This window comes from Psammomys obesus, unplaced genomic scaffold (assembly GCF_907164565.1).
Source record: "Psammomys obesus unplaced genomic scaffold, mPsaObe1.curated_primary_1811, whole genome shotgun sequence".
In the NCBI taxonomy this organism is placed as follows: Eukaryota; Metazoa; Chordata; class Mammalia; order Rodentia; family Muridae; genus Psammomys; species Psammomys obesus.
The window spans coordinates 12,851,055-12,877,384 of NW_026585698.1; the positions used below are offsets into that span (position 1 = coordinate 12,851,055).

Below are 26,330 nucleotides of genomic sequence, written 5' to 3' on the forward strand. Positions count from 1 at the left end.
TTCTTTCTATAATAAGTGTTTTTTTTTTTTTAATTTTAGCATTTGGTTTGATATTAGCAGAGACTCTACATAAAAGTCTTTTCTTTTCAAAGTCCACAAATGATTCATCTTTAATTTTCTGTCCAAGACTTTATAATAGATTGCTCCTAGAAATGCTTTATTGGGGTTGTGTCATGAAAGACTCTTTCGGTGGATATAAGTCTTCACCTCTGTATGAGTAGGGAATGATCTGAGTTATCGCAAGCATGAATCATATATGTTCTGGGATGTTTCTGTAAGTAGGTTGAGCTGACAGTCACGCACAGAATCACCTAGCTGAAGTGAAATGGGTTCCTCACAAGAAAGGGACCATACTGGGAATCTGATAAAGATTAAGGCTTAAAACTGGTGTGACACAGCGGTTGAGCGTGGCTCACAGGTCGTCTTCATGGACTTCAAAGACAGCATGCAGCTCCAGCTGACAGCGGGGAAGAAGCCTGAACTCTCACTCCATTCATCCTGTCTGCGGTAATTAGATGTAATATCCAACTATACTGGGTTGTATTTAAAAAAAAAAAATTACTTTCTTAAAATCAAAAATATATGAGATTTTGTTCTGGAACTTCATGTGCTTAAACTTTAAAATAGCCATAAAGCGCCCTCCTCTGTTGGGTCTTATGAAGACGGTGACGTTCGGGGCCAGCCTGTGCAAGAGCGCTCTAGGCATCTTCTCCACTGTGCATCTACCTGACGCTACCGGGCTGTTGCTAGTTTACTTCCTGTGATAAGGGAGTTTTGTTCCGCAATTACACTTTGAGGAAAGGGATTATGTGACCTACCAAAGAACTGCTTTTGGGTCCTCCCCTGTAATCCTACTTAGACCTACACTGAGAAAAGTAACAAGCATTTTAACAAGATAACATTATGACAACGACCAAGAATTATTCGTGGCTTTATTTTGATGGTTTCTCCTTTTACTCACTTGAGAAAGGACTGTAAAGTCCCACGTCCATCCATGCTCTTTATAAGCAGCCAAAGTGCCCACAGTGTTGCTAGCCTCCATTAAAAAAAAAAAAAAATTCAGAACAAACACTACTTCTTAAAGTATTAGGCAATTATGAAAATGTATTTTTATTATTTAAAAGTTAATTTCATCTACAATGAAAACATACGGAGTGAATAGTTTTGACCAGCTCAAACATGTTCGAACTAAATTGTAATTCTAGACAAGAGAATAAAATACATTAAAGTGCTACACTGGGGAAAGACTCTCTTTTTCACAGGCAAATTTATGCTTTACTCATAATTAACTATCTTTATTCAGGACAAACCTGTATTTCTTTAAGATCCAAGTCTGACTTTTTAGGCAGAGGCGTAAAGCCAACGAGCGTGCCAGGATGTGTGTGCGAGCCCTTTCCTTATTTTTAGCCAATTTATTTGTGTTTAAAACTGAGCTGAAATAAAATCGTTACTTTTACTAAAGGAAGCCATGTTAGCATGTGACTCTGTGGGGCTTGTGGATCTCGCTACAGCACTGGTGTCTGTCTCCTCTAGTGCTCACCTGGCCCCTCCTTTCTAAAGGGTGCAGGAAGACATTGTCAAGGCTGCAGGGGCTTATGAAGAGAGCCTAGATTTGCACAAAATGTCGTGCTTCTTTCTTGACACATTTTACAAAAACCGCCAACTCCACAGAAAGCTGCCAAAGCCAGTTGAGTATCAACACTTAATGTAAATATCAACCTACAATAAAGGTTTTTCATTTTCTCTTTTCATTTTACATGAAATTTCTAAAATTATGGAGATCAGACGGACCTCTGCCAGGTACTGTAGAGTGTACACAGTTGCCCTCCCTGTGAGAATTGGGAATAGCTCAGGACAACGGCATTCGTAATCTAGGGAACCCCAAAAAGCTTCCCATTAAACCAGGTATTTCCAATCCTGATACTAAACAGTGTGTTAATTTCTCCTTTTTCTGCCCATTTTCTTTTTTCTTTTTCTTAATTACAGTTTATTCACTTTGTGTCCCAGCTGTAGCCCATTCCCCATCCCCTCCCAATCCCACTTTCCCTCCCTCTTCTTCTCCTATGCCCCTCCCCCAGTCCAATGATAGAGAGATCTACCTCCCTTTCATCTGATCACAGTCTATCAGGCCTCATCAGGACTGGCTTCTTTGTCTTCCTCTGAGGACTGGTAAGGATGTTCCCCCCTCAGGTGGAGGTGATCAATGAGCTAGCCCATGATTTCATGTCAGAGATGGTCCCTGTTCCTATTACTGGGGAACTCTCTTGGAGACTGAGCTGCCATGGGCTACTTCTGTGCAGGGGTTCTAGGTTATCTCCATGCATAGTCCTTGTTTGGAGTATCAGTCTCAGAAAAGACCCTTGTGCCCAGATTTTCAGTGGCAGTAATAAAGTAATAATATCCCGTTTTCAAGGATCCAATAAATGTAAAGATACTTTATAATATTTCAGAGACCTTAATAAAAACTGAGGTTCTCACTTGGACCAGGCCTGGGCTGTGGCCCTTTCAATGACTTAAAGCTGGACCAGTGATATCATACAGTGATAGATATAATTTGCTGATCTGTATTCCTCTTCCTCCCCTTCCCTCTCTCCCCTTTCCTCCACTCTCATATTTCTGTATTAATGCACTTATTTCAAATAAAGTATCTGTGTAACTTATGTGTTTTCCACATTTACATAAGATAGACTACTTAGATAAGGAGATGTTGAAAAGCATATAAATCTCTCCTGGAGATAAAAGGGAGTATGTATTTACTACATATGCTTTTGGAAGGATTGTTCTGTTCTATTAAGCATGTATTCTGCTAACTCATCAGGCACATTTGCCACATTGCTCTGCAAGATGATTGTCAACTGGAAACAGTTAATTGTCTCTCTCCTTGAGTGTATTGACACAATACTCCAGAATAATTCCTGATCAAAGTCTAGCTTCTACTGAAATTGGAATAAATAACAGGCAATTTTCACTAAATAAAAACTAGAATTTTCTACAGCAGATTATTTACTTGGAGACAAAGCAATTGTAATGATAGAAGAAACTAAAATGTGTCTAGGAAGGAGTGCTGGCACACCCGTCTAGTCCTGAGGCAGGTCTTGGTGAGTTCAAGCCTTGGGTACATAGCAAGTTTAAGGCCATCCTGGTCTACATAGTAAGACTCTGTCTCAAAATTGTTTCTTTTAATTATTTCACAGTAATTGCACCATCTTGCAACGTATTGAAATAGATCTGACTGTATAATGTTTCTTGGGAGATAACACAGTCATCTATGTTGGTGTCAAATAACTGCTCTTTGGTGCAGCGTGGTAATTCTTACATTTGGATAACACGGAGGAATATTTTATCTCATTCTGTAATGCTGTAGTGCCCTAACTTGTTTCTAGCTGCAGAAAAACTAGTCTTTTGTACAATGTTAGTGTTCTAGCTATAGCTTGTAGATGCTACATGACATTGAAACCATGATTTCAAACTTACCCATCACCATTGCTCTATTTCTTATTCAGCTCATCATCAAGTCACTGAATTATTTTGTTTACTGTGGAAGTGGTTCACACTGATGAGGGAGTCATTCTCCTGTGAATTATAAGGGTACCCTCCTGTCAGCCTTTCCCGTATATTTTACTCCTTTCCTGACTGCTGCTGGCTGCTGCAAGATAAATATTGTTATGCAAAACCATTTGGCTGTGTCCATCACCAGCGAGCTGTATATAGGGCAACACATTCAGCTTGTTTCATTTGTACTGGAGGATGGCTTTCTGAAAGGTCAGTGGTGACATCCATCTGAATGTGTAACTGCAGCCTCCACAAAATAAGTCGTTTCTTACCTCATCAAATGGTCTCTAAGGTTATTAGAATTCTATGAGAGCCTTTATTTTATCACACTAATCCTATTCTCAGTTTGGGATATACATTCAAAAAAAAAAAAAGATTTCAGGAAATAATTGGTTGACCACAATACTAGGAGCAGCAGACAAAGCAGCCAAAATGTGGAAATGACCATGGAGCTGAAGCATTTTGTCATGATCCTAGTATTATTATAATTATTAAAGATGATAAAAAGATTAATTATGAAAAGTTATCCATTTATTTAAGGAAAGAAACAGCACGTTATGATATGTGCATACTTCTTCACGCTGACATTTATGTTAATTATGTGTACTATACAAATAAGCCTGAATTATGACAAATTGAATAATGTAGCACATACACACCATTACTCCTGGGTGAAAATATTAGTGAGTGACTTTTTATAAATGCAGAATTTCAGGCAAAGGCCATCAAGACAATGGCTAGAATAGAGTAAAATTTTCATTTACATAAACTGTGGGTTCATAAAACCAGTGGTAAGAAGAATGGCCTGGGTTCTATGACACAAAATAAGAGCGGAGGTGCTGTTCAAGAACCTGTCTGAAAATGCGTTCTACCACTGTCCGTGACCCAAACAGGAAATGCTCTATATGAACAAGTCAGCCCAAGTTGATGCTTGATTCCTTGAAGAACAAAATGCACCTGGGTGGCTGAATGGCTCCATCACCAGTCTTGACAGTCATTGGAAGGGTGGAAGAAGTCAATTAAAGTAACAGGGCAATCAGAGATCCTTACATATGAAGAAAAGGGCAAACTAAGGGCTGCATTGTTACGGGAAGGAATTGACGGGGATTCTTCTTCCCCCTTGGCCATCACTACAGTGATTAGGTTTGGTGTGGTTGCTGCTTTGCAGCTCCTACTGAGCGGGTTCTGATGGAAATCATTTAGGAATGGTGCGTGGATGGTGCCTCCGTGTTTAGTTGTTGGTTTTAAAGTGCAGCACCTGGTCTTTCATGGTTCTCCCAAGTACCTGTCCTTATGCTGAGTTCTTGAGGCTTTAGATTCCACTTCCCTGCCCCCAACCCACATCCTTTCTCTTCCCAATTACCTTTACACGTAAGCTTTTGAGCTTCCCTGTCATCAGATGCTGGGTTAATAATTTATGTTGCAGGGGTTCTAGGTTATCTCCGTGAATGGTCCTTGGTTGGAGTATCAGTCTCAGAAAAGACCCCTGTGACCAGATATTTTGGTTCTGTTGCTCTCCTTGTGGAGATCCTGTCCTCTCCAGGTCTTTCTATCTCCCCCTTCTTTCCTAAGATTCCCTGAACTCTGCCCAAAGTTTGTTTATGAGTCTCAGCATCTGCTTTGATACACTGCAGGGTAGTCTTTCAGAGGCCCTCCATGGTAGGCTCCTGTCCTGTTCCCTGTTTTCTCCTTCTTCCAATGTTCGTCCAGTTTGCCTTTCTGAGTGAGGTTTGATCATCTTACCCAGGGTCCTCCTGCTCAGATTGTAGCCTATGGCATTTCAGTATCCAAGCAGGTTTCCTAGTAAGGGGAACAGGGAATGTCTCTGACATGAACTCAGCAGCTGGCTCTTTGACTGCCTCCCCCAGATGGGGGAGCAGCCTTGTCAGGCCACAGAGGAGAACAATGCAGCCAGTCCTGATGAGACCTGATAAGCTAGGGTGAGATGGAAGGGGAGGAGGACCTCCCTATCCCTGGACTTGAAGAAGGGCATAGGAGGAGATGAGGGAGAGAGGGTGGGAGTGGGAGGAGAGGAAGGAGGGGGCTACAGCTGGGATACAAAGTGAATAGATTATAATTAATATAAAAAATAAAAATTTAATTAAAAAATAATTTGTGCTGCTCTGAAAAGTGAACTGTGGTTTTTCTGTAAGGACAGAGAGAATATGAAATGGTCAAAGCCTTCACCTTTGAACTGAGTGTAGAAATCAGCATGATGTAGGTTCTGAGGGTCTATTTGACAAAAACAAGAATCCCACAACAACTTGCTTGATTTTCAAAGCGCTTCCCACAGTAATTTTAAAAACAAATGTTTATATACCAAGTAATTCTACTTAAAATGGCAGTAGTATTTCAACCATATGTAGTTTTCTAATGTGGATCAAGCAATACTAAACTAGTAGTATTCAACCGATGGGTACTTTAGAAAAAACACTGAATATAGTGTTTCTTTTTCATAATTTGAGGCAGTGTAGTTTAAGCAAAAAAAAAAAAATGCATACTTGCTCTTTGTAGCAAATAAAGGAATTTCAAATTAAGGAATTTCCTATTCACAAAGTTTTCAGTGATAAAAAAGTGCTTTTGGATATTGCTTCTGATGCATTGCTGAAGTATTCTCAACTTTACAAATGGGCTTCTTAAGTAGCATATGAATACAAATCACTATACGGTATCCAACAGATTTTTTTCTTTCTTTATTTTATTTTTGAAATTTTATTTTTAATGTAATCAGATCATTTCTCCCCTTTCCTTTTCTCCCTCCAAACCTTCCCATATATTTCTTCTTTCTCTCTCTTTCAAACTTATGCCCTCTTTTTTTTCATTAATTATTGTTATATGATATATAAACAGGTCAATCTGTGTAATTTTACTTGTGTGAATGTTTTCAGGGCTGATTATTTGGTATTGGTAGGACTTTCATTTAAATCCATTATAATTTCTTTCCTCTGATAATCAGAAATAAGTTTTGTTTATTTTTAAAGAATGGAGATGAAGGGCATCTTGTTTTCTTTGTTTTTGGTTTATTATTTTGGAGATGAAGATGGTGAGTATCTTATTTGGTTCAGTTGGTTGGGTTTAGTTAGTCTTTTTTTTTTTTTTTTTTTTTTTTTTTGCTTGCTTTCTGACTTCTGTCTTTTAATGTCTTTTATGGTAGATTTAGCCCTCAGTCTCCAGTAATGAGGTGGTGAGGTGATTATCACTGAACTGCACTTTCGTTGTTGTTGTTTTTGCTTAAGATGTTTGGGTAGCTAGTCCCTTGCTTCTCCTGATGTTTTGTTTTGTTTTTTTCTCGCTCCACTTGGTAAAAGGATCATCTTAGGATCATTTCACAGATGTTCTTAAGTCTGAGGTTTGCCTTAATTCTGTGGGGCTTCTTCACTTCAGCGAGGCAGTGCTGCAAGTCACTGATCTAAAGACTTCATTTGTATCCTTAACAATGCAGTCAGGGATCTGAAGACACGGACAACAGTTAGGCTTGGGTCGCAGATAACCTAACAGAGGCAGGTAATTGAAATGTTGCCACGAAATGTCTCAGTGCTCATCTCAAGGGTACATGACAAATTCTATGCAGTAAATGAGTTTTGTAGCATATAATTAATAAATTTATGCCTCTATTGGGCTTTCCCTCCTGAAATGATAAGTGACTATTAAAAACTTTTATTTTACTTGATCATTGTTTTTTTTTTTTTGTTTTTTGTTTTTTTTTATGTTCTGAATCTTGTCTTCTAAATAATGTGCCACAGTGGGTGGGTTCCTGTAAGTAGATACTGTTTATTTTTATCTGCTATGAATCCCCAGATCAAATGTATTATTTATGCCACTTATGACTATTTCAAAATGTTGAGAAAGCTCAGAATATTTCTTCTTCTTTCATTTTTGACTAGCCATCAATGTGTTTTGCTTATTCTTTTACAGACAAAAATCAATTAAAATTTATGGCTAGATGTAAAGGAGACTAAAATATTAACAATTTGAATTTATAGATAATTATTATCATTTCATGTAACATTAAGCTGCTGACATTATGCATTTCCATGATTTAAAAATCACTATTTTATGTATATAATCTTTAATTAATTAATTAATTAATTAAGTTATTGGTAAATGAATGGCTTTTAGGAATTGAACATTTTTAATGTGGAACTGGCCTGAGGAAAGACAGGAGTCCTACAAAAAAATAGAGATGTAAGAGTGGAGCTAGCCAAGTCAAGATTACAGTCAGGATTTTGTATTTGTCCTGCTGGGTTTCATTTTTTTTAAATTAATTAGTTAATTTATTTATTCACTTTACATCTGATAATACTGATAATACCACATTCCTCCTTTCTTTCCGGTCCCACCCTCCCTCTCCACTCCCCTTTTCTTCATGAGTCACCATCCTCTTCCCCTATGGCCTGGCCAGGTAGCCCCACCAAGGATAATTGATCAAAAAGCAGGCAACAGATTCCATGTCAGAAATAGCCCCTGTTCCCCTTACTAGGGATCCTGAATGAACCCATAGCTATCCATCAGCTACAACTGTGTAGGAGACCTAGGTCCAGTCCATGCATGGTCCACAGTTGCATGCATGCATTGGTGCTTCAGTTTCCGCAAGGCACTCTGGGCCTTGGTTAGTTGGCTCTGATGGCCTTCTTGTGGAGCTCATACCCACTCCAGGTCCCTCTACCATGTTTTTCCAGTTTTCCTTAAGACTCCCTATGCTTCACACAATGTTTGGCTGTGAGTCTCAGCATCTGTTTTGCTCCACTGCTAAGAGGAGACTCTCAGAGGACAGCTATGCTAGGCTCCCTTCTGCAAGCATAGCATAGTACCTTTAATAATGTCAGAGATTGGCTCTCCCCCATAGGGTGGGTCTCAGATTGGGCCAGGCACTGGTCAGCCATTTCTTCTGTCTCTGTGCTATTTTATTCCTGCACACCTTGTAGGAAGGGTAAATTTTGGGTCAAAATTTTTGTGGGTAGGTTGTCTAGTTAGAGGGTGTCCTCTTCAGTTTCCATGATCCCTGTTACTAGGAATCTTAGCTAGAGCCACCCCCATATTAGGAATCAAAGTGAAGACTCAGAAATAAACCCACACACCTACGAACACTTGATTTTTGACAAAGGAGCCAAAACCATACAATGGAAAAAGAAAGCATCTTCAAGAATTGCTGATCTAACTGGATGTCTACATGTAGAAAAATGCAAATAGATCCATATTTATCACCTTGCACAAAACTCAAGTCCAAATGGATCAAAGACCTCAACATAAAACCAGACACACTTGTTGGTATAATGTTCTTTTAAAATGTATATACCTTACCCTTGTTCATTCAGATGCTGATTTCTCCCCCTGCCCCCAACTCTCTGGTTTCAATCTGGAGATTGTATTGTGATACTTATTCTAAGCATCTTGTCTCAACTGTGTGTAAACAGGACAAAACAAAGCAACTAGCTACAATGTTGTGCAATGGGGGAAGCCAGAGGACAGGAAAGAGGGGAGAGCTAGAGGGCAGGAAATGAGTGGGAGGAGAAGGGGTGAGAGGAGAGCTAGGAGCAGAGCTGGAGGAGAGATCTTGGAATGTGGTGGAGATGGACTGGACATAATATAACACTAAAAGCAAGTATAATATGGGAAATCTAAATGTTAGAAAACTATGAGGGAATGGAGGTTTAGGAGAGAGTAACTATTGCCCAGCATTGTGTTCTAGGTTAACTAAATAAACCCAGTCTCTGTGTGGTGATTTGGGTATACAGCTGTTTAGGACTAACAGCAGCTTTGCCAGAAGACATATCAATAGTAAATATTAATCTCCACTTACAACATACACCAAATCTATTAGAAGAGAAGGTGGGTATCAGCCTTGAAACCATTCGCACTGAATGCAACTTCCTAAACAGAACACCAACAGTTCAGGCTCCAAGATCTACAATTAATAAATAGAAACTCATGACACTAAAAAAAATCTGTAAGAAAAGGACACTGTCAATAGAACAATATAGCAGCCTACAGATTGGGAAAAGATCTTCACCAATCTTATATCTGACAAAGGGCTAATATCCAAAATATATAAAGAACTAAAGAAATTAAACACCAACAAACCAAATAATCTAATAAAAATGGAGTATGGAGCTAAACAGAAAATTTTCAACAGAGGAATATCAGATGGCTAAAAACAAAGAAATGCTCAAAGTCCTTAGCCATCAAAGAAATGCAAATCAAAACAACTCTGAGATATTATCTTATACCCCTCAGAATAGCTAAGATCAAAACTCAAGTGGGAAAAAAAAAAAAAAACCTCAAGTGACAGTACATGCTGGCAAGGATGTGGAGAAAGGGGAACCCTCCTCCATTGCTGATAGGAGTGCAAACTTGTATAACCACTTTGGAAATCAATTTGGTGGTTTCTCAGAAAACTGGGAATAGTTTTGCCCCAAGACCCAGCTATACCACTCCTGGGCATATACCCAAAAGATGCTCCACCAAACAACAAGGACATTTGTTCAACCGTGTTCATAGCAGCTTTATTCGTAGTAGCCAGAATCTGGAAACAACCCAGATGTCCCTTAACTGAGGAATGGATACAGAAATTGTGGTACATTTACACAACAGAATACTACTCAGCTATAAAAAAACAAGGAAATCATGAAACTTGCAGGCAAATGGATGGAACTAGAAAAGATTATACTGAGTGAGATAACCCAGACGCAGAAAGACACACACGATCTCTACTCAACTTTTAAGCAGATTTTAGCCATATAGTTCAGGATAGACATACTACAATTGACAGACCCAAAGAAGATAAGTAACAAGGACCTGAGGAAGGATGCTTAAATCTCATTCAGAAGGGGAAATAGAATAGATAGCAGAAGTGGTGGAAGAGAGGAAACAGGGTAGGAGAGGGAATATAGTGAGAAATGAGGGTGGAGATCAAACCTGGGGAGAGTTGAGCCTGAGGGGAAGACAGAGGGCCTGCAGAGAGAAGAGAAACCCTGTGCGTGGGATCTCCAAGACGCGCTGTGGACCTACAACATGGTGGGTTTCATTGTTTGTTGTTGTTGTTGTTTGTTTTTGTTTGTTCTGTCAGTGCCCTTGCTCCATCATTTAGAATGAGAAATTTTTTTCATTCCATTGTATATTGAAATATCTATTTTTCTTATCACAATAAGGGCTCACAGCTAGTTGCTTGGAATTTTTTATAATGTTGAGACTACTGAAGTGACAGAGACTCTGACAGTTTGACTATTTGCATTATGACACAGCCTTGAGCTGAGGGACACTGGTGGCAGAATGTCACACTTGGGTCTGAGACGTCCCACGTGGGCTCGTGTGTTCAAACACTTGGTCCCCATCTGGTAGAGCTATTTGGGGAGTCTATAGAATATTGGTAACATATGGTGAAAACAGCAGCCGTATGGGCCCCGAGAATCGTCATCAGGAATTGTTTCTAGCCAGGACTCTCTGTATTTTTTTATGCCTTCCCCATCAAAAAGGACTAAAACTCTGGGCCAAAGGGATCTTTTCCCCATTACATTGTTTCTGTTGGGTATTCTAGCATGGCAATGACAAAACTGATATAATAAGTGAAACAGGCTTAGTGTTTGATCACAAACTGAGTTCTAATGGGAACTTGGTGGCTCGAGGTAAAAATATATGTTTGTGTTAGGGTCCAAATCATAAGCCAGAAGCTCTTTCACAAAATTAGAATGACAGACACTGGCTACAAATATCTAAGCATTAGTTTGGGCTGCAGCTGTCTAGGCCTGGAAAAGAATAGCGATGCATGTTAATACTATGGAATGTGCTGGTACATAGAGCAAAAGCTCTGAACAAAGAGGCCTGTTAAAGAACCCTGCCAGAGATATACTCATAAACTGTAATGATCATGACAAGCCCTCGTTAAGCATTTTCGAACCCCAGGTAACCAAGTTGCTAGTGGTATAGGTTGGAAAGTGACTTGATTACCTCTTCGCCTTAATTATTCTAACTATAAAATGGGAACTTCAAAGTGCGCCCTGGGGAATTGCTGTGAGGTCTAGAGGAAAGAAGCTCCCCTGTGCTCTTGGTGCACAATATGTTCTTCACTGTGATAAAATATTGTTTTCGTCATCACCTTTCCCACTAGCAAAACTGCTACCTGTCTAGAGTGGATGCTGTCTGAAAATCCTAAGCTCTCTCTGCCCTTAATTTCCTTATGGTAAAGTTGAGACAGAGTTGGAAAGACCCAGGAGAGTCTAGATGACGATGTATTCCCGAATCAGTGCTGGAAATGGATCAATGTCCTGTTTGAAAAGTAGTCCCCAGAGGTTCTCCTGGGCTTTTCAACATTGGGTTGTTTTTTCTTGCTTACTCCTTTAAAAGCTCATCTTCTCTGACCTCATCTGTATCATGGGACCATGATCAGCTTCACGTGTGCATGACATGGATAATTTGGGCAAAATGCATATAAATTTGCTATGTATCATACTACATAGAAATGAGTCAGTGAATATCAGCACAGGATTTCCATTCCATGACCCATATCTTATTAGTTGAAGGAAGCCTGCTCTCAGAATGAATGCATTCCCTGAGAAACCGAAGATTATAGTATGTAATTACATTAGTAAACAATGTAAAATGGGAAGTTTTATGTTCATGATATGTCTGCATAGACCCCATGTATACATTCACAGGTGTTTTCATGTTCTTCATGTAAATGAAAGTGTTCTGTTACACTTATTAAAAGAGAAACCTGTAAAGTGAAAAATAAAGAAAACACATGAGAGTAACAACCTGTGTGAAATCATGAGAATGTTTTGCTACCACAACACACAGAATAAATTCACCACTAATACATGGACTGTCTTAAGGATGTCATTATTATTATATACTGTTATTTTTAAAGGATTCCTAAAATCATGAGTTATAATTATGCCCTTAGTAGGAAAAGGTCTATGTCTCCTCAGAAATAACCACTGCTTAGTTTTTGTTTTTGTTTTTTGTCAAACTGAATAAGTGTATTTTAGACTTTAAAATTCTATCTCCTGAACTTACTTCTGTATATTTAATTGTTTCCAAACATCCAAACACCTGTGTACAACCATCAGAATAAAGCAGAAGGTATTCTTTTCCATGTCACTTTTCTCTCTGCTCTCTGGAAGTGCTATGCCGCGTGTTACAGACTTATCTCTGTATCTTGCTTGTACTTTACTCACAAGCTTCAATGCCTTCTAGCTCTGACTCTATAAGCACTCAGCAGCATCTAAATGTAAAAACAGTAAACGTAAAAAGAATAAAAATTTTTGAGGAATGCTTTTACTTACTTAGATTATTATACCCAAGCAGCTAGCCTTCAGTTTTTCAAATTTTAGAGATCAGTGGTCATACATTATGGAATTCAAGTTTCTTGGTGAAAATTAGAATTACTGAGCATAAGATCAGGCATTCATTATACCTAAAAACACATTGTTCCAATACATAGTATCCCAAACATTAGTACTTTTTCTCATAAATTTGTAGATACCCAATTTTACCATAAACTTGATATGTAATTTCACTATATTTTATTCCTAATTCAGTTTTATTGAGTGTATTATACATGATGTAATTCCTTTGAATGACTCAATGTCCTGACATTAAAAAAATGTTTTCATATGGATGCATGAAATATTTTAATATGGTTTATTTAGAATGAGGGAAATCATTGCATTAAAATCCCAATATTCCTGATTTTTTGGATCTGTTGCTCTCCTTTTGGAGCTCCTGTCCTCTCCAGGTCTTACTATTTCCCACTTCTTTCATAAGATTCCCTGCACTCTACCCAAAGGTTGCCAATAAGTCACAGGGGTCTTTTCTTAGACTGATACTCCAACCAAGGACCATTCATGGAGATAACCTAGAACTCCTGCACAGATGTAGCTCATGGCAGTTCAGTGTCCAAGTGGGCTCCACAGTAATGGGAACAGGGACTGTTTCTGACATGAACTGATTGGCCTGCTCTTTGGTCACCTCCCCCTGAGGGGGAAGCAGCCTTATCAGACCGCAGAGGAAGACAATGCAGCCACTCCTGATGAAACCTGATAGACTAGGATCAGAAGGAAGGAGAGGAAGACCTCCCCTATCAGTGGACTTGGGGAGGGGCATACATGGAGAAAGTGGAGCGTGTGTGGGATTCTGAGGGGAGGAGGGTGGGAACTACAGGGGGAATACAAAGTGAATAAAGTATAATTAATAAAAATTAAAATAAAAAAACAATACTTAAAAAAAAAGAAATCCCAATATTTACCTAGGTCTACAATACCCTACATATAAATTTTCATGGTATGCTCTCATGTCAAGAAATAAATATTTACTGGGTGGGAAGAGGCTGATTTTCTGCCCCAAACATACATATGGTGTAAAAGACTAAGCAAAATGGGTCAGTCTGAAAATAACAGTGATCCATGAGTAGTGGATCACAGAGTAGTGACAGAAAAAGTCTTGCCAAGTAACAATGCAGATTTTCTTTTTTAAGTATGTTTTATTGCCAGTAAACTGGAATTATGTTAGAATAACCATCCAAAATAGTAAGATCCTTCTAGGGAAACTGAGAATTCAGTTGCCTTGAAGTTATATGAGCTCAACTTTCTGTGTTTAATTCCCTACTGACTCAAAAGATGATGCAGAAATACAAATTAAATTCCTTTTTTTTATTATGAGTAAAATTATCTAAAGCATCTTAGTTAAATTTACATGGCAAGGTAAGATAACATTTACAGAAGAGAATAAAATCAGCAACTGACAAGACTTTGTTTAGTTGTTGGTACTTTTTCATATTACACATGGGAGAAGGGGTTACATTCAGAAACAAGGAAAACACTCTATCACTACATTTCCTGACTGTCCTGACCATGCTCCTGGCTTCAGTGTGTGAACTGCTGGTTTACCAACATACAGAAGCTAACTTTGGGGAAAGTGCATTTCTGTCTTGATAAAGGGTGAATCTGAACACTAAGAGCAGAAAGAGCCTCCTGAGAGAGGATCATCTGTTTTATCACCATAACTCCACTCTTTAAAAATAGCTGCAAGAAGGGGGGAGGGGTTGGAAAACATACACATTTTAAGAACATTATTTCTATGATCTGATTAATAATTGTTTCAAATTCTTCCATCAACTTTCTTATGCCCAGTTAACTGAAAAGAAATTAACTGTGTCACTTTATGAGTCAAGTCGATTGTTTTCATGGTGGCATAGACAACAGAGGCTCACAGATACTCCACACAAGTCCCACCACTGAGCTCCTATAAATCAAGCATTCTGAAGTCATTTCCCTATATGATTAACTTATCACCACGGGGGCATTGCAGACAATTTCCTTAATCAAGAAATCATATGTCACAAAGAGAAAAGGGCAGCTGTATTTCCAACCTTCCAAGAGCACCATCGTTTTCCCTGATTGAGATAACAAACAGAACAACCTATGCAGAAACCTCAAGAAATAGAATGAAAAGTAGAGAAATCCAGTTTGTTTCTTACTCTACTTCCATGATGAGACCTGCCGAGATTTTCCCACTGTTGATACTCAGTTTGATGTGTGACAGGTATTTTGCTAAATGCTAAAATGAACATCAACCCTCCATGAGAATGTGTTTGTTAGTACCCGATTGTGAGAATAAAGACATTATGTGAAACAGACATCACCCTAGCTAGAAAGAGAATAAATTAGGCTGTCATAAAGGGATAGTAGCTACTGCTTTATTTAGTACACTGCCCTTTGTTTATGATTCATTTAGAAATTTTACTTTACAAAGTGCATATTTAGAAACCTATTTATTGAGACCTGGAAACTCACCCTCTTCTGTCTAGCAGCTGACTGTGTTTGAATGTCCCAGCATACCTCTCTTCTGTGCTCTCATGTCTCTGATTTCTGGGCATAGAGATGAATGTTGTTCAGGACAGGGCTCTCCTCAGTGGCACTCAAGGTGTTTGTGCTCTGATAAAGGTTCCTTTTGCACTTAGATATGTGTCTTGAGTCTCACTCCAACGTCCAGGCAGGAAGTAGAAATAGTTTTATTAAAGTGATTAAAAAACCTAAATATTAGAGAATGCTAAGTGATGTCTATTATGTTAAATTTGATCATTACGGCAAATTAATGTAAACTACAGCTGTTATGCAGTTTTATAACTAACTTTTTCACACAGGTAAATTAGAGTTTTAGCCAGTTAAAAGAAGTTTGTTTCCCCCCCCCCAATGGAATTGAAATTATTTATTTTGAACACAAATTAGTATTGAATAAAAAGAAAAATCTTTAGCATATACATTTCTAAAAATAAAAGCAGGATTCTAACTCTTCCAATTGCCTAGACATCTTCAAAGAACATTGTCCTGTTACTTATCCCTCCTCCTCTTCATTCCTGTACCATCATCTTCTTTCTTTCCCACTCTTTTCTCTTCTCCTTTATGAAAATGAATATTGAAGTGGTGAAAAGCTGTAAGTTTGGGAACATTATCAAATTTAATGTTGAGAACTGGAAAATAGAACCATATTTAGAAAGAAAATAGTTTCTTTCCAACTTCAGGAAGTTGTCTTTCTCCTTATATGGCAGAGAAATGTAATGTGTGTTTTTTTTTTTTCCCTCAACCTCTTAAGAACCCGTTGCTTATTTTGCATCTACTCTATTCATGGGATTCAGGAAAAATGTCGCTTCTTAAATGTCTTTAAATTGCGTACATAGACTATTGAAGAAAACATTAAGGAATTTGAAAACTGTATGCTTACATCTGGAATTTTAGTAGTGCCAACTGTATAAAAAATTCTCTTATTTTTCCTTTTTAGCAGATTGTAGGCAATATTTCACCAGTGATTTTTTTAAATTTAAAATGTGCAAAATGCTCACCACTTATGATACAGCAATTATTGAGCTCTTGCCCTTCAGTTTCAAACTTATCCAACAAAATCTCTTACTCTCTCTCTTTCATGACTTGAAAGACGTCTGATGAACTATCCCATAAGTGTGTATTCTCCAATTTCATTGCCTGCAATATTTTTGCAATAGCTACCTACAGAAAAGACTGACAGCTACAAGCTACCTTCCTTTTATATGTGTGCATGCTTCCAAATGTTTGTACTTTGCTGAATATGCAGTTCCATCATTAATAAAATGTGTTCTGGCCTCAGGAAGCTAAAAATATAACACAGCTGAGTGCGAGCCATCTGAAATCTCAAAAAAAAGAGGTATTCAGTGTTACAATATAAAGTATTGATGTTAGTGAATCTAAGTAAAATCTTATTTTCTAATTTTATATTATTATCAACTGGTGTGTTCAGTAAACCTAGAAAACGCCTGAAATGGCAAGAAGCTGCTCATATGAAATCATTAGCAACTGGTCAATGCTTCAAATCTGATTACAATTCTTTTCTTTGGGAAATGTTTGTCAAGTGCTTTCCCTTAGGTAATCCATTTCAGATTTAGAGTGGGATGGTGCAAATCTGGCTTAACAACTAGCTGACAGATTCCACTATAGGTCAGAGTTGTTTTCAAAAATCTATAATTTCACATCTTTAACATAAAATTCAGGACAAAGCTACCGATGTTTTTCTAAAATTAATTAATTTATTTACTCACTTTACATCCCAGCCATAGCCCCTTCCCTCCTCTCCTCCCAATCCTACCCTCCCTTCACTATCCCCTCCCCCATTCTTCAGAAAAGGGAAGTCCAGTACCCATTCACTGCAGTTCATTAAGTTGCATGAGGACTGAGTTCTTCTGCTTCCCTGTGGCCTGGTAAGGAAGCCCCTCTGGGAGAAGAGATCAAAACTCAGGCAACAGAGTCCATATCAGACACAGCCCCTGCTTCCCTTACTAGGGAATGCACATGAAGCCTGATCTGCCCATCAGCTGCATATACTGATCTACAAAAATATACACAGCACAAACACATGCACGTACATATACATATGTTAAGTTAGAAAGATGCACCAAGAGAAAACATTGATATTGAATGCCAAGTTTCTCCTCTCTAAGCTACTCTGTGTTCCTCTGAAATTAGATACTGCAGAAGGTGAGACATGTTCTTGGTGTGCCATGACTTTGAGCCTGATCTCAAGGTTTAGACTTGTAAACTATTTAATCCCTACCATTTCCCAGTTATTAAACCAAGCACTGCTCACATTCATCCGTTGTTGTTTTCCTTGTCTGTTACTAGAGGGGAGCTGAGAAGATGACCAGGCTCACATCTCACACAGGGCTAGACAAAAGAAATCAAGGGAAGTCCTCTATACTTCTTTCCAATTCTTGAGTTCTCTTCAGGAGCCAAATGAAAACTGTATTCTCACATTGAGCTCTTAGATGTTTCTTTCTACTTTCCACTACACAATTTTCTCCTGAAATCCTAAAAATATCTAGTTTATTAAAAGCCTATTTTGTAGTCTTTTGCCTTGGATTTTTATTAAGTATGAAGAAATAAATAAATGCAAATCTTACATGTTCAAGGCAGGATTTGATGACTTAAGTTTATTGTAGAAGCAAACACATCCTACAAGAATACAATCACATTTTCTCTAGAGGAATGCCTTAATTTTCTATTGCTGTGCTAAATGACTCTGGTCAAGGCAACATAGAATAGAGCTTATTGGCTTACATCTCGGAGAATAAGTCTATAACCATCACAGCTGAAAACATGGTAGAAAAGAGGCAGGTATAATAGGGGAGCAGTTGATGAGAGTTGGCATATCATCTACAAGCATAAGACAAAAAAGAAAGTTAACAGGGCTATCATGGGTTATTGCAACCTCAAAACCTTCCCAAACACACCTCCTCCAACAAGGCCACACCTACTAATCCTTCCAAAATAGTTCCACCAACGAGGGACCAAGCATTCAAATATGTGACCTCATAGGGACCATTCTTATTCAAATTTCCACAGGAGGAAATACTCCTAGTCACAAAGATCTTCAAAAAGCTTAGTCATGTTTTCCAGAGGTTTGGAAAACACAAGGGTGGGGTTCATAGTCCCACAGATCATAGAATCTGGGAAATCTTAAAATCTCTGTCTCTCTATCCCCTTCCCCTTCCCCTCACTCTTCCTTACCCCATTGTATCAGATATTTATATGCATATTATATGTTTCTGAGATGTTATGCACTAGAGACCTAAGAAAAGATATTTTATATGAACCAATCTTAGAGGAAGTATTTTGCTTAAGAACATCTCATTCACAATAGTGCTAAAGCCCTATAAGAAATGTAGAGATGCTCAAACAAACATATAATATTACTTTTGTATTGCTATTCTTACTGGGTAAAAAGCACAGTTTTGTGTAATCTTCTCTGTAATTGAATCATTGTGCTAAAAAATACTCTACAAATTATATTATATATTTAAGATTAGTCTTGGAAAATAACTCTAAAAGTATGATCCAAGATTTATCCATCTGATGAAGATGGCATATTCAAAACAACAATAATAATAAGTAGATTGACCTTTAAATATAAGAAACAGAATAATTACAAGGTATGTTCTCTCAAAATGAGAGAATTTCATAGGATACAAATACCAGTACAAACAGGCTGTTACCCTGACTAGCTATTTGACCTGAATATGTGTAGTGAAAATTAGCAGTCATCTATTAAATCCAGCTGCACAGAACAAGGTCATTTTATAATTTTCATTAAAAAAAAAAAACTAGATCTGTTTTTCTACTATTAGACAGAGTAGATCCCACATTTTATAGTTTTTATTTTTAACTGAGCAGTAAGCAAAACCGATCCAGTCTGGGAAAGTTTTAAAATATTTTTCTGCTTTTGTCCCTGACTCATTAGGCTGACTCATTTGTTCCTGACTCATTAATACCCTCAGGTATTGAAATCTGTGGTTCAAAACCAAAGACTCTTTATTCACTTGGGTTTTTAACATTAACACCAATTAGTTATCCCACGCAAAGTGATAAGTCCTGAAATCATATTTGCACGATCCATGCTAAATTCAGCAAATTGTGTTCATATATTTATGCACACGTGCAATAATAATAATCAAAAATAGAGAATCAAAATAATAGAGAGTGATGGAGGAGCACTGGACAGGTTGGAGGGAGAACTCATTTAAGGAGCTGGAGGGAGGACAGAGATGATAAGTAATGTTATATTTTAATTAATTTTAAAAGCTGTAAAACAAATCACACTGTGTTGACTTTTCAAATAATTAATGAAATGGGATTACCAAAGAATTTCTTTATAGTTTGTGGGACATTTTCTCATTTTTGTTGTAGTTTAAGTATTTAGCACAATACGCTTTGATCATATTTAATCCCTCCCCAGCCCACTCCTCTCCTATGTACCCTATGTGCTCTTTCTTATTTTTTTAGGGAATCAAGTGCAATTTGTGCTACTGGTCGAGTCATTATTGTAGCCCACAGGGTTCACAGTTGGGTAGGACTGAGGGTTGCTTTTCTCCTCCAGTAGCAGGCATAGCACCTTTCAGCACTGTGAAAGCTAGCCAGTGGGGAAGAAACTTCCAGGTCAACACCAGCTTGATTTTTCCATATTTTTCGACTCCTCTATGTGGTATCTTCAGCAATAAGGTCTTGCTGTCATGTTCTGGAGGGGAAAGCAAGAGAACTCACTGGCAATTACTGTATTGTTTGTGGGTCTATGGGTCTTGTGGGTCAAAGGCAAAATCATCTTTTAAAGGGATAACCTACTGCTGGCACTGAGCTTTTTGTTTTTACGACTACAGTGCCTACTAGGAGCATTGCCCCCTGTTATAGACTATTTCTTCTTATTCGCGTATCTGTACATATTTAAGAAGGTTTTTATAGTAGTGTGTTTCCAGGTGACTTTTTGAAATGTCTTTAAATGTCTTTCCTCCCTGTGTTTCTACCTCTACCCTTCTTATACATCTGCCATGCCAATTTAACTCGTCTTGTTCCATCATTCCCCTTTAACTCTTTGTATCATCACATTCTATTTCCCCTCTTTTGAAAACCATACCACCATGGCCCCTTACTAATTTACTGAGCTTTGTGGGTATTCCAAATGAAATGCATATAACTGAAGATTCAATGCCAACATCCAAAAATGAAAGGAAAAAAAATTTGTCATTTGTCTTTTTCAGTCCAGGTTGCCTCACTCAGAATATGTGTCTCTAGCTCTATCCATTTACCTATTAATGCATTTCATTTAACAGAATTCCATTGTTTAAATGTATCATGATTTCATTTTCCATTCGTCAATTGATTGACATCTAGTCCCTTTCCATTCCCTGGCTATTATGACTAGAGCATCAATGAACATAGGTTCCTGGAATCCCTTGGCTATATGCCCATGAGTGGCACAGATATATAATGTAGTGAATCTACTGCTAGCTTTTTGAGGAACTTCTACATTGATCTCCATAGTTTCCATAACAGTTTGCATTATCACCAACAATCAGTTAAGTGTTCCTCTTTTCCCACGTACATGCCAGCATTTGTTGTCATTTGTTATAGTTTTTTTTTTTTTTAATCTTAGTCATTTTGACTGGGATAAAATGAAATCTCAAAGTTGTCTTAATTTTCACTTCCGTGATGCCTAAGGATGTTGACATTTTTAAAAATGTTTCTCAATGTTTGTATTTCACCTTTTGTGAACTCTGATTAATTCCATGACCCATTTTTTTGAACTGAGTTATTTGCTCTGCATTTAGGTTTGTTTGCCATTGTTGTATTTGAAGTCTTAATCTATTCTAAATGCTGATCTTCTGTTAGATTTATAACTGATAAATACTTCTCCATTATTTAGGCTTCCTGTTCCCTCAGTAATAGTGTCCTTTGATGTACAGAAGTATTTTAGTTTTACAAGGTCTTATGTGTTAATTGTTGGTCTTAATGTGTGTGCTACTGAGGACCTGTTCAGAAAGTCCATTTCACTGTCAATGAGTTCAAACATATTCCCAAACTTCTTCCATAAAATATGCATGCTATGAAGTTTTGTGTTAAAATCTTTAATTGAGCCATTGGAACTTTAATTTTGGACAAAGTAGTTGATAAGGATATAGTTTCATTAGCACGTAGCTGTCTAGTTCAAATGGTAGCATTTGTTCAAGATGATCTCTTTTCTTCAAGGTGTATTCTCAGCCTCTTGTCAAAATAAGGCTGATGTAGGAGTGTGGGCTTATAAATGGGTCTGCAATTCTCTTATTAATCAATCAATCAATCATTTTATGAGAAAATTATTATTTAAAATATAAGGGCTTGGAGAAGTAGCTCAATGAGTATAAGTGCTTTCAGGTAAGAATGAGGATAGGACTTCAAATAACAGGAATCTTTAATCCAGTGCTTCTAAAGCAAGAGAGACATGAAAATGGCATACTCTCTGGAAGTTCATGGCTGGCTAACCTGGGGTATACAGTAGACTCAAATATGGTACAAATTAGTGGCAATGGCTTGAGGCTGTTTTCAGCTCACCCTCACATGAGAAAGTAAATGTGAAATCATCTTTGGATGGTCTCATATAAAATATAGAAAAATGGATGTAGCTGACCTTAAATGCAAATTATAAATCTACTCTGATTTTTTTGGCGGATTCAATTAAACTTAGTCCTAATATCCTCCAGTGATTTGAGAACCAAATAAAGTAAAGGCCAAGATATTCACAGCTAAGGAAAAGGAAAAAGAATGACATTTGGTGGCCACAGGTAGATTCTAATGTAAAAGCAAATCTGTAAACTATTCATTGCAAATAAAATGATTCAAAACCTTAATTCTCTTTAATTTTTTAAAAAGGTAGAAATAGAAACTGTTGATAGACTTCAAGCATTTGGTATGTTTATCTTAAATATTCTTCTGTATACTGTTGCATATTTCCAATTCACAGAATGGAAATAATGAAAGGAACCCGTTGACCCTTTGTCTGTGTGCCTCTTACCTTCCTAAGCAGTGAGCTTCCTTCCTGGAGTTCCGAGGAACCTGCCAGGCACTGACCGGGGTGACTGGGTGAACCTCGGTGGGACTCACTGGCCACATGTAATGTAGGGTGTCATTACATGACACCTGGGAAGAGCAGGGTCAGCAAACACACTCACACTTTAGACCACTGACTGGATTTTACAGTGGTGTGACAGGATGCTTCATGTTTTCTTATACAACCAGGAACATCGAATTCTACAGTTATCTTTGCCATCATCTCTAAAGTCCTAAGATGATGGAGCTGAAAAGAATTCCAATCTCTTGGTAACCAGGAGATTATTTTTTTAATCACATTTAGGTGCACAAATAAGTGTTGCAGTTGGTTTTTTCCTGGCCCCAAGCTCCTCAAATAAAGACTCATGAAACTCAAGATAATTATTTACAAATACCTAGGCCATATAGCTATGCTCTTCTCTAACTAGCTCATAACTTAAAACAATCCATTTTACTAATCAACATTTTGCCATGTGCCTGGTTACCTGTGCTCAGGTGTGATGCATCCATCCTTCTCACCTCTTGCCAGCTGAATCTCTGGTTCCTGACCCTCTCCCAGAATTCTCTCCACCTACTGGATGTCCCACCTTCTATTCCCTGCCTAAGACAAAAGCCATCGGCTTTATTATTGACAGGTGCTACATCTATACAATACACAAGATATTCCTTCTACAAACAGACAGTATTATTTCGGAACTGCAATCCTTCATATGGGTGTGCCAAGCAGAAGAGATTGACTGGATTTTGTTTTTAAACAAATGTTTAAAAACTCAAGCTGTAGGTTGGAGCATCAGTCTCTGCAGGCAATCTCCCCCACCCCCCAGGCCCAGGTTTTTTGGCTATGTTGTTCTCCTTGTGGAGCTCCTGTACCCTCCAGGTCTTTCTGTCTCCCTCATCTTCCATAAAATTTCCTGCACTCTGCCCAAAGTTTGGCTATGAGTTTCAGCCTCTACTTTAGTACCCTCATTAATAGAGTCTTTTAGATGCACTCTGTGGTAGGCTCCTGTCCTGTTCTCTGTTTTCTGCTCTGATGCTCTAAACAAGGATCAAGTATGGAGAGGACCTAATACCCCTGCTCAGATATACCCCACAGGCAGCTCAATTTCCAAGTGGGTTCCCTAGTAAGGGGAACAGAACTGTCTCTGACATGAACTCAGTGGCTGGCTCTTTGATCACCTCCCCCTGGGGGGGGGGGGGAGCAGCCTTGCCAGGCTACAGAGGAAGGCAATGAAGCCAGTCCTGAAGAGACATGACAGGCTAAGGTCAGAGGAAAGGGGAAGAGGACCTCTCTTATCAGTGGACTTGGAGGAGGGGTGCATGCGGGAGAAGAGAGAGAGAGGAGGAGAGTAGGAGGAAACAATGGAGGGGGCCAAAGCTGGGGTAAAAATTGAATAAATTGTAATAAATAATAATAAAAATGCCTCAAAATAGAAAAAGTGACATCTCAAGCTCTATAGGACTCAACAATAAGTTGACTTCAGGGTGAAGTTTTCAGATTTCTCTTTGCAGAGTATAACATGGTCGAAGTCCAACAATGGGCTAACCAATCTCTAACTTCATAGACATGGGCTTGAGTGGCATCTGTTTTTATTTCTTATGAAGCAGAAGCAAGATTCCTCCCAGAGGAAGTACAGAATGTGACAGGTAACATGTAATTTGATTTGTTTTCATAATTTTGGTGTGCTGAATCCTATTTCCTCAATATGCACCCTGATGTGCAGCTTGTGGGGGGGGGGGGAAGCATTGTTCAGCTGTTCTGCTTAAAAGCAGATTCCCTCGGGATGCATCTCAGAAACCCTTTCTAGAAAGCCAGGCTCAGTTAATAGAAATTTTTTCTTCTTCTGATTTTGTAGGTCACAGAGAAAATGGAACTTTCTTGTGTACAGCAACTTTGGAGACTGTTATTACTCAGACGCTATGAGAATCTTCGGCGGCTCTTGCTTTTGCTTTATTCCAACACCTTATAGAGAGAGTCTGTGAGAAAGAGCAAGGAAAGGGGGCCAGTTTCCTACTGTGGTGTTTCACGGTCCTCGCCTGGCGCTAGCCTGTGCGAGTCTCTGTGCACTCAGGCTCTCTTCAAAGAGGTTCCTCTGCCTGCCCTTGATCTTCCTGTCTAAGGTGTTGACACTGGACGAACCACAGCTGTGGTTCTTCATGAGCCATTTGGAGAGGCCTCCTGGGCATGGGCTTTACAGAAGTCATCATTGCTGTTAAATAGCTTATCTAGGAGATCGAGACCACTCATGAATCTAACTCAGCACTTTCTTCTTCTGTTTTGACCTTTTCTCTAATCCTCTGCACTGCCACGTGTTTTTAGTCGGCTCTAATCCATCTTTTAAATTTTTTAAAAATCCATTCAAAGATTAAAGTATTTCCTTAACTCACTCATCCATCATATGTCAAACCCTTAACTTGGCTTTTATTTGACTTATGGCTATGGCTGCCTGCATCCTCATGGCTACCTGTATACATCCCATTAAAGGTACGTCAGCTTTAGATTCTGTAGAGGCTACAGCAGCGGCCTCTACCCTGGCTCCTGAAAGTACTCTGTACTGGTGACTTCCTTTAAAGAACAGAAGAGATTCTTAAGCATTTTAGTGGCTGTTTTGGGATTGTGAAAAGAAAAAGTCATCCCCTAGCTTCATGCTTAGGAGAGGATACTTGTGACCTCTATTCACCTACTATCAGGCAGGCAATTTGCAAAGTTCCCACTGGCCATGTTCAGCCCACAGGATGGAGGCAGAAATAGTTCACATGTGCTAAAAAGAAAGAAAGGATGGAGGGAAGGAGGGAGGGAAGAAAGAAGGGAAAAAGGAAAGAAAGAAGAAAAGAAGGAAGGAAGGGAAAGGAAAAAAGAAAAGAAAAAGGAGAAAATCTGCTATCTTTCTGTTTAGTACCAACGCTTGACATCCTTGTTTTTTGTTGCAAGAGCAAAATGGGATTTTGTAGCATCTGGGTAGTTTTTGTCCTTAAAGAAGCAACAAAATACTTCTGAAGATGATAGAGATCATAAAAATAATTAACATGTTTTAGGCAGAAACGAAGTCACCAGTAACGGGTTAAATTAGAAATACAACAGGTTTATGTCTACTTGACTTAAGTTCCTTTCCTTACCTTGCCAGTTAAAAAGCCCTCATAACGTTTGCCTGGGAGAGTAAATCAGGATTAAATTGGAAAATGTTCTGAAATTATCTACTGTAAAACATCTAAAAATAATAGTATATGTCCTTCCACATGTTTCTGGAACTTCAAAGGTGATTTAAAAAAAGAAAGTCGAGGGCCAGTGACATATCTCTGTTGGAAAAAAAATGCTATCAACTCTGATGAGGAGAGTGTCATCCTGCAGATACACATAGTGGAAGGAAAGAACCGATTTCTGCAGGTTTTCATCTGACCTCTGACACCACCAATAGACCATGGTGTCTCTCCCTTTCCCTCTCTTTCACACACACACACACACACACACACACACACACACACACACACACACGATAGAATAAAAATTATTTTTAAGAGAAAATGGGGAAATGAAGAATGAGGAATCTGGTTAGAGATCATTTGCTGCTTTTCTTTCATTTGTAGACACCGCCTTTCCTTTAAACCTGTCGCCTGTTTCTGGTAAAGATGTCCTGTTTTTCTTAGAGATTGATTGACTTTTTACTAGTAAGAATTAGGGTCTCAACTGCATAATCTATAAGGTGATTTTTTTTCTTTGTTTTGTGTGTGTGTGTGTGTGTGTGTGTGTGTGTGTAGTTTTACAACTTGACACAAAGTAGTTATTTGGGAAGAGAGAAGCTTAAGTGAGGAATTACCTCCATCAGATTGCCTACAGGTAACACAATGGCTGTTATTTTCTTGAATAATAACTGGTTTGGGAAGGCCCAGCCCTACTGTGGGGGATGC

General features: G+C 38.4%; 1 protein-coding gene across 1 annotated transcript in view; it reads left to right on the forward strand.

The window, feature by feature from the left end:
* Positions 1–26,330, forward strand: part of Pcdh15 (protocadherin related 15) — an 844,567-nt gene that overhangs the window by 307,908 nt on the left and 510,329 nt on the right. The gene's annotated exons all lie outside the window — the stretch shown is intronic.